General features: G+C 41.1%; 1 pseudogene; it reads right to left on the bottom strand.

Moving 5' to 3' along the window:
- Positions 1–712: 712 nt before the first annotated feature.
- On the bottom strand, positions 713–14,746 carry LOC141587530 (uncharacterized; annotated as a pseudogene).
- Between the last annotated feature and the right edge of the window lie 901 nt (positions 14,747–15,647).

The following is a 15,647-nucleotide window of genomic DNA, read 5'->3' as shown; positions in this document are numbered from 1 at the left end:
TGATGCTTGATGCACAAAGGACATTATTTAAAGGTCTTGGTTAAGCAATGTGAGCTTTTACCACTGGCACAACTCAATTTTGGTGCTACTAGTTCAAAAGTATGTATTAATGTATGATTATGCATTTATGACCCATAGAGGATTGATAATCGACTAATGCGTTATGCATAGGAATTACATAATATGTTAATGATGATCCAAAGCAACGCATTGTAGATTGTAGTTGGTGGCTAATTTTTAAGATTGAGTACTATCCCACTCTTAATTTTAAGTATTGGCAATAGCCGTCAATAACATCCACTTAGAAAATAGCCCAATCGATAGTACTTATATTAGTACTAACTATAATATTGTTCCGACTTTAATATTAAAAAGGGACAATTATATTGCGACCGCTTAAAAGTGACCATTTTATCGTATAATTTGTGATGGGTTAAAAGAACATGTCGAACAATTTGAGTATCATCGTCAGTAGTCCACAATCAAGTTTTCGGGGACAGATTAACATTATAGCAATACTTTTTATATATGAAATTTCCATTATCGTTCGAAATATTTTTTAGATAACAATTGTGCACATATCATGCGAATTAAATTAATTATAAGATCATGATCAATGAAAATAGTGGAAGCCATGCCACAAAGTTATTATAATTATAGTACACAAGTACTAGGCTTAACGAGCTTGCTTTAACTAAGAAAAGTTGTATGATCAAGCCTTTGGTGTGAAGCTTTTAAGCTTCGATTCCATTTATACCAAGATTCCAAGTTGATATAAGCTCATTAAACTCGGAAAATGTAGCCATTTGATCCAGGTCATCTCTTGTAGTTCCCTTTTCCTTGAGAATTTTCATGATGTTGACCAAAGCGCGAGCTGTACCATAAACTGCGGTGACTGAATGGGCAATTAAGTGGAATCCCATTTCTTTGAACTCTTCTGGTGTGTGTAGCGGAGTTTTTCCTCCTTCAATCATGTTTGCAATTCTTAAACCCTTTGTTTTGGAGGATACCTCTTTCAACTCGTCTAGATTAGTTGGTGCCTCGACAAATGTTGCATCTGCTCTAGCCTACAAATTCATAAACCAAATTAGATTTTGCTATCCATGTACCATATTATAATCGAAGAACATATACTTCTACTTTTTAAATTTGTGAATTTTAATATTATATCGTATACTCGCACCTCTTTGTATAGATTGGCACGCCTAATTTCTTCCTCAAGACCGTGAAGTGCACGAGCATCTGTTCTTGCGACAAGGAAGAAATCTGAGTCGCCAATAGCTTCTCTTGCGGCTGCTATTTTGAGGGCATGCTCTTCCGCAGGTACAACTGCTTTTCCGCGCATATGACCTAGACCTGCAATGGAATTGGAAGCACACACTAGCTTGGAATCGCACGGTTTTGGAGCCTCGACAAAATTGGGCTCTAAATCAAAAACCGTCTAAGTGGTGCATGCCAAAAACCGGTCACATTCTCATCCAGGATGAGTTTAGAACATTTTTGTCTGGGACTTTTGTCTTGGAATGACACATATCAAGAGGTAAAGAGCAAACAAAAACCGAGGTCCACAATTGCACGGTTTTGCAAGGGTAGCTCACAAGTCGTTTTCAAGTTTCCTAAATTGTACAAACCAACTCCAAGGACCCTTTTTGCTGCTCTATGGCTCATATACTACTCATGGCCGGTCCCCTTGAAGCTCCCAAGAAGTCTCACCTATCATTAAATAAGGAGTCAAGGATGATTGTCTTATTAGTTTACATTGTTTTGCTTTATGCTTTATGTCCTTTTCATTTCAATTTGTGTAAAGCTTTGTAAGGCCTTGTTTGTGCCGTTTTTATTGTCCCGTACCAGCCATTTTGTGACCCTTAGATGTAATATTGGATGTATGGCTAGGATTAGATTGGAGCCTCTATATAAGGAGCTCTAAACTTATGTAAATTTCAGATTATGTTGAGTTAAAATTATGAGTTTGAAAACTGAGTTTTCTACTTCCTTTCTTCTTGTTTAGTGCGAAAAACCCCTCATTACTTAGTGTTTGAGGAGGAATTTAGTTCATGCTTAGTGATCTTGAACGAGATTCCGAGTCTTGAGCCTGCTTAGTGATGTAGCTCTAGTCATATCCTGGTTACTTTCATTGTTCTGTCACATTTAGTTGGTTTTGAATCCTTGTTGTGTCCCCAAATCAAGCTTGCTTAATTTGTGTTTCAAAACAGCCTTTAAAACCTTGTTGTCCCATTTCGAGTCCAAGCAACAAATGTGAATCCTAGTTTCATTTGTTATCCAAAACACAACCACCCCTAAGGTTTACACTCCAAGACCAAGCCAAAAGAAGATATATTTTTCATCTGTTCTTAGTAAATGGATTTATTGTTGTTAAAGAGCTCTTTATACTTACCACACTTCTTCGGCCATACTTGATCCTGTTAAGAAAATATCCTGAAGTTAGTTTCACAAAATCACTACGACATTCTCGTTTAGTCGATTAGAATTTGGCAACATACGGATAATTTCCCAAACTTTCAATAAATGTATGTTGTTATAATGTTATACCTCCAGGAAGACACCCTTGGCACCCGCAGCTATCTACTCCTTGATGAACCTCTGCACATTAAGAGGACCGCCTCCACCGGTGTCTATCATACATCAAATAAGAAGGCCTCAGAATGAAATACGCCGTATATTATTAAGAAGACGCTAGCTCGATCATGGCATTTATAGATTAGTGATATTATCTTTAGGATTAACTATGAAGCTGAACTAGTAAGTTTTGCAATCACATTTAGAAACAGAACAAATGTCCAGTTTTACCAAAATTTCTAGCTGTAGCTATTTTATGGTGCAAACTGCACAGTTTCGGCGGTCCGTATTATCAACAGTATATCTTCTATACCTCAAGAATCTTCCTCAAGCAATCAAATATCCACATAATCTGCAAATATCAATCACCATATGAACATAATACTTTAGTCAATATCTTGTAATCATAATCTTGTTAATATAGTCAAGTCTTGCACAAGGCTCCATCTAATAGCCTTATTTAGCTTCCTAGGATTAGTATAAATAGCCTAGCTAACTTTGTAATCTGAACAATTCATTTTCATTCTAATACACCAATCTTATATGGTATCCAAAAGCCTTCGATCCATCAAAACACCCGTCTTCAACCTCAGTCCTCAACCCGCCACTTTCAAAAAACCCAAAACCACCGCTGCCAACCTTCTTCAATCACCAATCATCATGACTCAATCCGACAACCGTGTACCCAACCCCCACGACGCCGAAACACCCCTGACTTCACTAAACTTGAATCACTGTGTGAAGCTTACCTCCGTCAATTATACCTCATGGCGGTTCCAGCTGACCCACATCCTTTTCGGGTTCAGTCTTCTGGGCTTCCTTGACGGTACCCACCCTCAACCACCACCCACTGTTCTCTCTGCCGACAAAACAGAAACCCCCAACCCCGCCTACCACACATGGCGAAAACAAGATGGCTTAATTTTAGGTGCTCTAATGGGTACCTTATCAGCCACAATACAAGCATTGATTGTCCGCGCAACCACCTCGAAAGAGGCGTGGGACATTCTTGCTCATACCTACGCAAACCCATCTCGCACCCATATCCTCCAATTAAAGGATCGTCTCGATTCGATCCTTAAAACAGCTGACCAATCCATTACCGAGTATATGCACGCCATTAAAGCGTGTATCGACCAACTCGCGTTAATGGGCAAAGTATTGGACCCCGAGGATGTTGTATCCAAGGTCCTAAAAGGTCTCGATTACAACCTATTCAAACCAGTAATCGACGCTGTCCGAGCCCGAGACACCCCGATTACATTTGAAGCTCTTCATGAGAAGTTGCTTCAACATGAACTCCTCATGAAACAAACTCCAATCAATGACCCATTTCAACCCACTGCCAACCTTAATTATCGTCACAATAATCAATACCGAGGCAATTACCGTTCCACCACTGCCCAAACACCTGCCTTCAACCAATCCCACGGCCAACCCTCCACCAATCAGCCTCCTAGACCCTTCAAAGGTCGCTGTCAATGGTGTCGTCAGGTTGGTCACGTAATAGCTGACTGCCCGCTGTTTAGAAAGCTATTTCCCACCATTATTTTCCCTGCCCCTCCAACCCGCCAAAGACCAGGGACCAGACCGCAGCCCACAAACCACCACCACCTACCACCCAACAACAACTACTTGCTCGACAAAGGTGGTGCCAACCATGTAACCCATGACCTTGATACCCTCGCCCTCCATTCGCCCTACCTTGGCCCTGATTCGCTGATAATTGGAGACGGTTCCGCACTCGAAATTGCCCATACAGGTTCGTTTCAATTACCTAATTCAAATATTCAATTGACTAATGTCTTGCACGTACCAAAAATCTCACGTAACATTCTGTCTATTTCGCAATTATGTCGGGATAATAATGCTTACGCTATTTTTTCTTCATCTTCTTTTATTATAAAGGCAATCTCGACGGGTGCGACACTCCTTCAGGGCCTAAGCTAAGGACGGCATATACGAGTTGAGTCCGAAGCAACCACAAGTCTACTCAAACCAAAAGGGCTCAACTACCCTCTCATGGCATCATAAATTAGGACACCCTTCTATTGATGTTATGAAAGCTATTAATAAAAATGCATTATTTCCTTCTATTTTCTCTAATTTTGAATACTGTGATAGCTGTCAAATTAGCAAAAGCAAAAAGCTACCATTTGCAACTTCAACGATTAAAACCACCGCACCACTAGACTTAATTTATTCCGACCTATGGACTAGTCCGGTTTACTCTCGCGAAAAATACAAATATTACGTCATATTTGTTGACCACTTTAGCAAATACATTTGGTTATTTCCATTAAAACAAAAATCTGAAACCATACAAGTATTCCTACGATTTAAAGCCTTAGTCGAAAAATATTTCCAAAAACCAATTAGACAATTTTTCTCCGACAACGGTGGAGAATTTCAAAAAATGACTCCCGCCTTACTAGATAATGGAATTAGTCACTTTACTTCTCCGCCACATACCCCCGAACATAATGGGTATGCTGAAAGACGACACCGTCACATTGTTGAAACGGGTCTCGCCCTCCTTTCTCACGCAGGTCTACCCACCACATTTTGGCCATTTGCCTTTAGTACAGCTACATATTTAATAAATCGCCTCCCTACTAAAACGCTAAATGGTCAAACACCGTATTTTTTAATGCATAATGTACAACCCAACTATAGCAAATTACATAACTTCGGCTGTCTGTGTTATCCATGGCTTCGGCCTTACACAAAACACAAACTTGACTACCGATCAACACCTTGCATCTTTGTTGGATACTCATCCACTCAAAGTGCCTTTCACTGTCTTGATCCAAAAACAAATCGCTTGTATACCTCTCGTCATGTCAAATTTATAGAAGACGAATTCGCTTACACTCGTCTTCTCACCACCACGCCATCACCATCGACCAACACTAACCCGGATGATTGGTGTCACCTTATTCTTCCTGTCTTACCATCACCTCCCGCAACACAAACCCCTCTTACTCAGTCCCAAACCCACTCAACACGACCACCCATAACCCAAGTATATACTCGACGTACCTCCCACGAACCAATCCCTTCCACAACTTCCACTGAACTTAGTACTGACGATACCTCCGCGGCCACCAACCCTTCCACGGCTCCTCAAATCACCATGGAAACACCTCTCTCGGCCCCTACCGTATCATCTACACCGCCTTCTCCTTCTCCTCCTCCTCCTCCTCCTCCAACTCGCAATGTTGTCACCCGCCTTGATAACAACATTCGCAAGCCTAACCCGCGATATGCAAACCTTGTCCTTGCTTCCGCTACACCCACCTCCTTACCAAAAACTGTTAAACACGCTCTTGTTTCAACCCAATGGAGACAAGCAATGCAAGAGGAAGTTCAAGCACTTGATCGAAATAAAACATGGTCATTAGTTCCTCCTCAACCCTCTCAGAATATAATTGGATGTAAATGGGTCTATCGAATAAAATATAATCCCGATGGCTCCCTAAAACAACACAAAGCTCGGCTAGTAGCTAAAGGTTTTCATCAACGACCCGGCATTGATTTTACTGAAACCTTTAGTCCAGTCGTAAAACCCACCACGGTCCGTCTAGTTCTCTCACTCGCAGTCACTCAGTCATGGTCTCTCCGACAACTTGACGTCAATAATGCCTTCCTACAGGGTACATTAACAGACGATGTTTATATGGCCCAACCTCAAGGCTTTATTGACGAATCAAAACCTGATTATGTTTGTAAACTCAACAAAGCAATCTATGGCCTAAAACAAGCTCCTCGAGCCTGGCATACTGAACTAAAAACCTATCTCCTCACCTATGGTTTCAAACAATCGCTCTCTGACTCATCTTTATTTATCTTTAAAACAAAACCAATATGTATATACATGCTTGTCTATGTTGATGACATTATCATTACTGGACCAAACCCTCAACATTTACAACATTTTATCGACCAACTAGCAAACCGGTTCTCTATTAAAGACCTTGGACCGTTATCCTATTTCCTTGGTATAGAAGTCACACCAAACAATCTCGGACTTCACTTAAACCAATCCAAATATATTCATGATCTACTTCTAAAATACAACATGTCAGATGCCAAACCAACCACAACACCTATGGCAACCGATAACCATCTAATTCGTGAAGATGACAAACCAATTCATAACCACTCGGACTATCGAGCTATTGTTGGGAGTCCGCAATATCTTTCCCTTACCCGGCCGATATTGCTTTCACAACAACCGACTTGCTCAGTTCCTTCATCATCCTACGTCCAACCACTGGGGCGCCTTGAAACGGCTACTTCGCTATCTTCAAGGAACACAAACCCATGGACTTCAAATTCATAAAAACTCTCCTCTATGCTTACACGCTTTTTGTGACGCTGACTTTGCAGGAGATAAGGATAACTACCTCTCCATCACTGGCTATATTATCTACCTCGGTCGCAATCCAATCTCTTGGTCTTCAAAGAAACAACGAGGTCTTGCTCTCTCAACCACGTAAGCCGAATTTCGAGCCGTCGCAACAGAATAAACCGAAACACTCGCTCCGTAATCTTCTTACCGAGCTTCATATCACTCACAAAAACCCCAAAGACTATATTGTGATAATCATGCCGCTACACTATATGCCAAGAATCCGTCTTCCACCTGAATGAAGCATATGGCTCTCTCCTTTCACTTCGTTCGTGAACAACTTCAGCTTGGCCACATTCGCATACAACACGTTGCTAGCAAAGATCAATTGGCCGATGCTCTCACTAAACCGCTTCCCAGGCTTCGCTTTCATGAACTACGAGACAAGATTGGACTCCTCTCCTCGACGTCCATCTTGCGGGGGCGTATCAACAGTATATCTTCTATACCTCAAGAATCTTCCTCAAGCAATCAAATATCCACATAATCTGCAAATATCAATCACCATATGAACATAATACTTTAGTCAATATCTTGTAATCATAATCTTGTTAATATAGTCAAGTCTTGCACAAGGCTCCATCTAATAGCCTTATTTAGCTTCCTAGGATTAGTATAAATAGCCTAGCTAACTTTGTAATCTGAACAATTCATTTTCATTCTAATACACCAATCTTATACGTATAACATACCTCCGTCAACAATGACACACAAGTTTGGAGCAGTTGCTGTAATTTTGGAAGTTGCTTGTACAACTTCGGTTGTCCTATACAAAAAAATAAGACGGGTTTTATGTAAGACAATTTTCTAAGTTAAAAGTAAGAGAATTAGAAGTCCGAAACTAGTTACGTGTGATAAAAAAAAATACTCCGGAATATATTGGAACTAATAATGGTTAGTATCAACAATAGTGTGTATAAACTTATTTTTGTTTATGTACAATATACGTATAACACAATGTATCTATACACTATATTCCTGTACTCCTGTATGATTGGTCCCAACTCCAACCGTATATTTATATTAATCTTTAGTATTCTTCGTAAAAAAATATTTTCATCAAACGTAAGTAAATGATTGGAAAAGGAGTGCATTTATATAGACTGACTTGGCAAAATTGCCCGACCCGACTCCCGAACTCAAGAGCCGAGCTTTACCCGAACCAATATAATTCGGCCCAAATGTTTATTATTGCCCATTGATTATTATCCATATATAATTGATAATAGTTGATATGAAATGGTCCGAACCCGAAATGACTGGCACAATCCTACTTGACCGAACTCTTACAAAACCGAAATTAACCCGTGTATAAACTGACCTGATCCGAACCCGACCAGGTCTACATTGATACATCATACATGTTCTACATTGATACATCATACATGTGTAAAATGCTTCAACTTTATGAAACATCATGTTGAATTGTTGATGCACATGGCTCATGCAAAAAAAAAAGCAAATTAATGTAATGTAGTTAAGTTAGCCTTAATTGCTTATTTATGAGAGTGGCCCAACACCCATAATATTAGATTAGTCCATAGAAAGTTAAATAGTTGTATGAGTTAGCTCGCCTTATTAATAGGCCATTTATAAGAGTGGCCCATCAACTATTACAAATAGCCCATACACACAAATAATGCAATAACACCTATTAATTCGTTTTAAGTTTAAAATTGATATACATGTCTTAAATAAGACACAAAATCTCATTTGTGACGGCACGTATCCGTCATTTTGGAGTGACGGATACCATTTTCCCTCACAAATGACCCAAATAGAGGAGAGAGAGAAGCACATGGGGGTGCCCCCACCTTGTCTCCCCTATTCGTTTTGTGAGTGGCATTATCCGTCACTTGCTCCGACCCGTCTTCAGCAAGACTAATTGATAATAAGAATACATCTTTTTAACCTTTACCATTAGATAATAGTTTCTCAAGTAACCAACTATGGGTATAAATCACCTTTAGTTCGTAACTAGGAGATGAGACGATCTTATACAATGAAAAACTAATAGTAGCAATTCAAGTGCAATTGTGTTAATTAATAATAAGGGGTTATTTGGTTACCCAACATAAAACACGTGAATTGCAATTCATGTGATTTGCAAAACTGCTGGTTTGTTTGTTTACCACAAATCACATGAATTAAAGTTTCATAGGAACTCTAATTCCTTCATGAATGGGGAAGTTACTTACCTAGGCCCTCCTAGGTAAGTGGAATTCCTATGGAATTCACTTCCTACATTCTAACCAAACACTTTTTTTCCATTTCACATGAATTGCAAAATCATGTGAATTGTAACATACTTGGAATTTCAATTCCTCTAACGAACCAAACGACCCCTAATAAAAAAATTAACGAATTACTCTCTCGGTCCTGGTCATTTGTTATCTTATCTCATTTTGGGTGTCTCAGTCAATTTTGTTCTTTCTATTTTAAGAATGAACTTGATGAGCAATTTGATCATTCACACTCAATTTGTTCCGCTTGTCATTTAATAATTGACGGCTTTCTCTTTCTTTGGTATTTGTGCCAAATCAAAGGACAACAATTGATCAAAACGGAAGGAGTAGTAGATTAGATAAGAAGGAAGAGAAGAATACGTGAGCAAGTCAAAGTCAGGCAGTCCAAGGTAAGCAGCAGAGACGCTATAACCCGTAACAAAGGCGGCATGGAAGCCGGTCTTTTGGACAACAGCAGCCAAGAGAGCGTCTTGGACGCTATAACCCTAAATTCCTGCATCCGCCCCTGCATGCAGTGGTGGAGCGAGGGAGGGGCTAGTAGGGGCCGCTGCCCCCAGTGAAATTTGAAAACTTCGAAATTTTTAGTTAAAATTTTCCGATTTATTAGAGGTTGCCTTATGCTATAACCTCTTTGTCCTCGCTCATTTTAAATCCTGGCTCCGCCACAACCCATGCTCCTCAATTAGTCGGTGCATTGTCATCTTTCGACTGACTTCAACAGTGCCATTTGATGCCATTGTAGGATGCTTGGAAATAAATCAAAGAAATTATTAAAGAGCTTGGAAAATTGATAATAACTTGGCTTAATTATGTGTTTAACAACCTTTGATTGTTCGTCTATTTATAGTAAGTCGTAACAAGTAGTAAGTAGTGCTACAAAGTTTAGTGTAAGACGGTTTTATATAAGGAGTTTGTAAAACGCCTCATGACTCATGATATTTAGTATTTACACTAAAAACTATTAGTTTGTAATCCCCTGAATTAGGGTGATCAATTGTATAGCATCATATATATAGGATAGTTACAATGATATTGTTACCTAAAGTCAAGATATGATACATATAAAATCCCTATATACAAGGCTAAAGAATATATGGTAAATATTAACATATTTACACTAATACGTCCCCGCAGTTGGAGCGGGAGGAGACCGAACGCTCAAGCTGGACCGGAACCGATTAAATAAGAAGCGAGGTAGACCTTTAGTAAAAATGTCGGCATATTGATATTCCGAAGGAACATGAAGCACGCGGACAGATCCAACTTGTACCTTTTCACGCACAAAATGAATATCGAGCTCAATGTGTTTGGTGCGTTGATGTTGAACGGGATTGCCAGCAAGATAGACAGCGGAAACGTTATCGCAATAGACCAATGTGGCTCGCGTAATAGGGACCTTAAGCTCAAATAAAAGATTACGCAACCAACTTGTCTCAGCAACGACATTAGCAACCCCTTTATATTCGGCCTCAGCACTGGAGCGGGATACAGTGGCTTGGCGTTTAGAGGACCAGGAAACAAGATTGCCACCAAGAAACACACAATATCCCGAGGTGGATCGACGAAAGTCAGGGCATCCACCCCAATCGGCATCCGAATAAGCAGTTATATTAAGTGAGGGAGATTTATTAATGACAAGACCATAAGCAAGAGTACCTTTCACATAGCGAAGCAGCCGTTTGAGGAAATGTAGGTGCGGTTCACGCGGGGCATGCATGAATAGGCAAACTTGCTGAACTGCATAGGCAATATCGGGCCGAGTAATGGTCAAATACTGGAGCGCCCCCGCCAGACTACGGTATAAAGAAGGATCCGAAATCAAGGGACCATAGGTGGCACTTAATTTCGAACCGACATCAACAGGTGTGGTAGTCGGGTTGCACGATGTCATAGAGGCACGAGCAAGGATGTTCTCAGCATATTTTCCTTGAGAAATAAACAAGCCTTTACGAGTACGAGTGACGGAAATGCCCAAAAAATGATTAAGAACCCCTAGATCAATCATTGCAAATTCCTGTGACAGGGAGTGAATAATATGGCGCAATAAAGTAGTACTGGAAGCAGTCAAGATAATATCATCCACATATAAAAGAAGATAAGCAATGTCCGAACCGGAATGATAAATGAATAGCGAGGAATCACATATACTGCTTCGAAATCCCTGTCTTAAAACAAATGTCGCAAAGCGCTGAAACCAGGCACGAGGAGCCTGTTTAAGGCCATAAAGAGACTTACGCAAACGACATACGTGTGTAGGGGCCGATTTGTCAACAAAACCCGGAGGTTGATGCATATAAACCGTCTCAGCGAGGTCACCATGAAGAAAAGCGTTTTTAACGTCCAATTGGTGAATAGGCTAAGAACGGGAAACAGCTAAGCTCAAGACCGTCCGAATTGTTGTAGGTTTAATAATAGGGCTAAATGTTTCGTCACAATCAACACCTACCTGTTGGGATTTCCCATTGACCACGAGCCGAGCCTTATACCGTTGTAATGTGCCGTCGCTATTAAATTTATGTCGATATAACCATAAGCAACGAATAATATTCGTATTACTGGGTCTCGCTACAAGGTCCCATGTATGATTCTCCTTAAGGGCACGAAATTCATCCTGCATAGCCAAAGTCCAGTTCGGGTCACGGAGGGCTTCATGGGGGGATTTGGGTAAGGGTGACAGGGCGACGTTTTGAGTGGTGTGGGCTTCAGGCGGGTGGTTGGGTTTAAATATGCCATTCATGGCACGTGTAGACATGGTATGCACACGAGCCAGTGACGGTGGGGGAGGAGGAGGGGGTGGTGGTGGTGGTGGTGAGGGGGACAGGCCGAGGGAGGTGGTAGGGGAGGTGACTGGTGGGTTGGAAATGGGGGTGTTCGTAGAGGGGGGAGAGCTGGGAGGTGTCACGGGAGTGACAGGGGGTGTAGAAGGGGAGTTGGGTTGGGTGGTAGGGGGGCTGGTCAGGTTGTGTTCGGGTGTGGGCAGCGGCTGGGTGTTTGGGGTGGCCGGGGAACTGGTCGGGTGTGGGTCGTGGGTTGGGCTGGGTTGGGAGATTTGGTTAAAAAGCAGAGGGTTAAGTGGGTCATCGAGAAAAGAGTAGGACTCAGGTTTCCTGTGTGAGGTTTCCGAGAATGGGAAAACGGTCTCATCAAAAGTGACATGCCTGGAGATATAAATCTTTCCCGTGGTTAAGTCAAGACAGCGGTACCCACGATGTTGTGGAGGGTACCCGAGGAAGACACAACGAGTAGACCGGGGAGCAAGTTTATGTGGTCGTTTGGAAGAGAGATTAGGATAACAAGCACAGCCAAAGACACGGAGATGGTCATAAGAGGGTTCTTTGAGAAAGAGTGCGGAAGTGGGTGAGCGATATTGAAGAGTTTTTGTGGGGAGGATATTGTGAAGATGAGTGACAGCGTGAAGAGCATCTACCCAATAAGTAGGGGGGACGGACGCATGGTATAAAAGAGCAAGCACAATTTCGTTGATCCGTCGAATCATTCGTTCTGCTTTCCCGTTTTGGGGAGATGTTTCTGGGCATGAGAAGCGGAAAGTAAGGCCATTTTTGATTGCATGAGATTTGAAGGAACTATTGTCAAATTCACGTCCTGAGTCGCATTGAAAACATTTAATTTGGCATTGAAATTGAGTACGAACATAGGTAGTAAATTGGATAAATTTAGCATAGACCTCAGATTTAGCTGTGAGAGGATAGACCCAAACAAATTGCGTAAAATTATCAATGAGAATAAGGTAGTACTTGTAAGAACTTTTACTCAAAACAGGGCTAGTCCATAAATCAGCATGAATAATGTCAAAAGGAGCAAGAGTAACAGAATTCGAATTATGAAAAGGTAATCGTTTATGCTTGCTAATCTGACAAGAATGACATGAAGAAGAACACGACACTTTATTGCATAGTATGGAAAACTGACTCCGAAGGTGTTGAAGGACATTGGGTCCCGGATGACCGAGACGACTGTGCCAGACATCGGATGATAGAGTGACTAAGCCGTGACCAGGAGAGCAGTGGGAGGTACACACGGATGACTTAGTGGACACGGGATATAGCTCGCCAGTACTGTCACTCCTCAGGATCGTAGTCCCATTCTGAAGGTCCTTCACAGAAAAACCAAACGGGTCAAACTCAACTGAGACATTGTTATCTTTGGTAAATTGTCGTACTGATATGAGATTTTTAATAATATGTGGGGTATACAGTACATTGGTAAGAAAAAGGGTGCGATCTTTAGCGTTTAAGGTTGAGGTACCCGATCCCCGAACAGGAATGCTATGGCCATTTCCAACTAAAATAGAACGAATTTTATGCGCATTAGAGGAAGAGATCAACGTACCAGCATCGGAGGTTAAATGAGACGACGCACCAGTATCTATAAACCAAGGTCCATCAACAGGAGGTTGTAAATTCATAGCTTGAAAAGCTTGACCAATATCAGTGAGTTGAGTAGTGTCGGTTTCTGCTACATGTGCCTGCCCTTGTGGAGGATGAGCAGGCTGCTTGTAATTGAGCCAAGGGCCCCACTATTGCCAAGGCTGGACCCACCCGGGGTAATTTGGGTACGGGCATGGGGGAGGAGTCCAGGGGTAGGACCACGAGTTAGCCATAGGCCAAGTCATAGCCGGAGAAACCACAAGAGCATTAGAAACCGGCTGTTGATACTCGGTTCGAGGCTTGTTGTTGCTGCCACGATAGTCACGACGACGATTGTTATTAGAATTATTATTAAATTGCGGATTATAATTGTTACCTCGATAATTGGAAGAGCGTGGCTGATTGTTATTAGACTTGGACTTCTCATTCCAATTTGACGAATCAGAAGGTGGGGAATGAGAGGTGACGAGAGCTTCAGGAGGTTCGTCACGAGCAGATTGGCGATGTAATTCCAATTCAAGCATGCTTCGAGCCGTCTCGAAAGTCGGGAGAGTTTGATTAATATAAGCTGCGACGGTATCATAGGATGATGGGAGGCCACGGACTAACTGAAAGACAAGACGACGGTTGTCATCAACCGCAACACCGACGTCCTTCATTTGACCAGCGATGTCGCGCAAACGCTGGCAGTAGGCTTCAAGAGAAGGCAAATTTGCGAGTTTAAGGTTGTTAAACTCGTGTTCCAGGGCAGCAAGACGCGCTCCTTTATTGTTGAGAAAGATGTTCTCAACTCGCTTCCAGGCCTCATAAGCAGTCGACTCATCTTCAAGCACTCGAGGGAGAAGGTCGTCACTCAACGTTCCGTATATCCATTGAAGAACGTGAGCGTCGATTTCACACCACTCGTCATAATTGGCGGCAGCTGCAGCAGGGGGCTTAGTACCGTCAATATGCGAGAGGACTTTATATCCTTTGGCATGAAGCGTAAATAGGCGAACCCATGACGCGTAGGTGACCTTTGTGCCATCGAGTATCCGGATCTTATTTTGAATGTTAGATACGGTGAAGACGGGATGTAGTTGAGGTTTTGAAGATGACGATGTGTCAGTTTTGTCTCCCATCGAAATGAAGAGATAAAGAAATAGAGAAGGATCGAAAAAATGGGGAAAACAATTGTTGTGCAGCCGAAGCAGTAGAAGAATTAGGGCTAAAGTCGAAACCTAGCTGATACCATATTAGTTTGTAATCCCCTGAATTAGGGTGATCAATTGTATAGCATATATATAGGATAGTTACAATGATATTGTAACCTAAAGTCAAGATATGATACATATAAAATCCCTATATACAAGGCTAAAGAATATATGGTAAATATTAACATATTTACACTAATAAAAACTCTATTTTACCTAATTTTGACGTAAAGCGGTCTTACAGAGAAATAATTGTAGTAGTAAAGGGATGTTTCGTGAGATTTGTTTTGTACATCAGTACATGCATATATGTTGTACGAGTAAATTAAAAGTTTGAGGAAACTTCATGTTTATTGATGCATGCATGCAGGTATAAGACTACAAAATATGAAATTTCGTGGTATGAATTATTAGAAAGCCGCAAATGTAGTATTTGCAGATACGGCAAAATGGTCCTGCCATGCATGAAATTCAATCTTTGGGTACTTACTGTAGTAATTACTACTCTTATTGCGTTTTAGTTAAGGTACTTAAGAGAATGATAGATTGATAAGATGTCACCGATTGGCCGGCATCGAGCAGGACCAGACAAAAATTGTTTGTAGTAGTTATTGCGTGAGATGGTTTTTATAATGTAAGAGTAAAAAAAATAGTTCATTTATTAATATTAAATGAAAAGTGTTGTTATAAAAACGGATCGTATTGTTCTATAATTTGTAAATTGCATAAGGGGGAGTATTTACAATTGACCTCAACCTTGTGCTAAGATGATGATGATATGCAGCAATTATATGATGCGATTTGGGCTTTGGGCCTTATATACCATTGA

Source organism: Silene latifolia, chromosome 6 (genome assembly GCF_048544455.1).
Source record: "Silene latifolia isolate original U9 population chromosome 6, ASM4854445v1, whole genome shotgun sequence".
Lineage (NCBI taxonomy): Eukaryota > Viridiplantae > Streptophyta > Magnoliopsida > Caryophyllales > Caryophyllaceae > Silene > Silene latifolia.
This window is presented reverse-complemented; position numbering and strand designations above follow the sequence as displayed.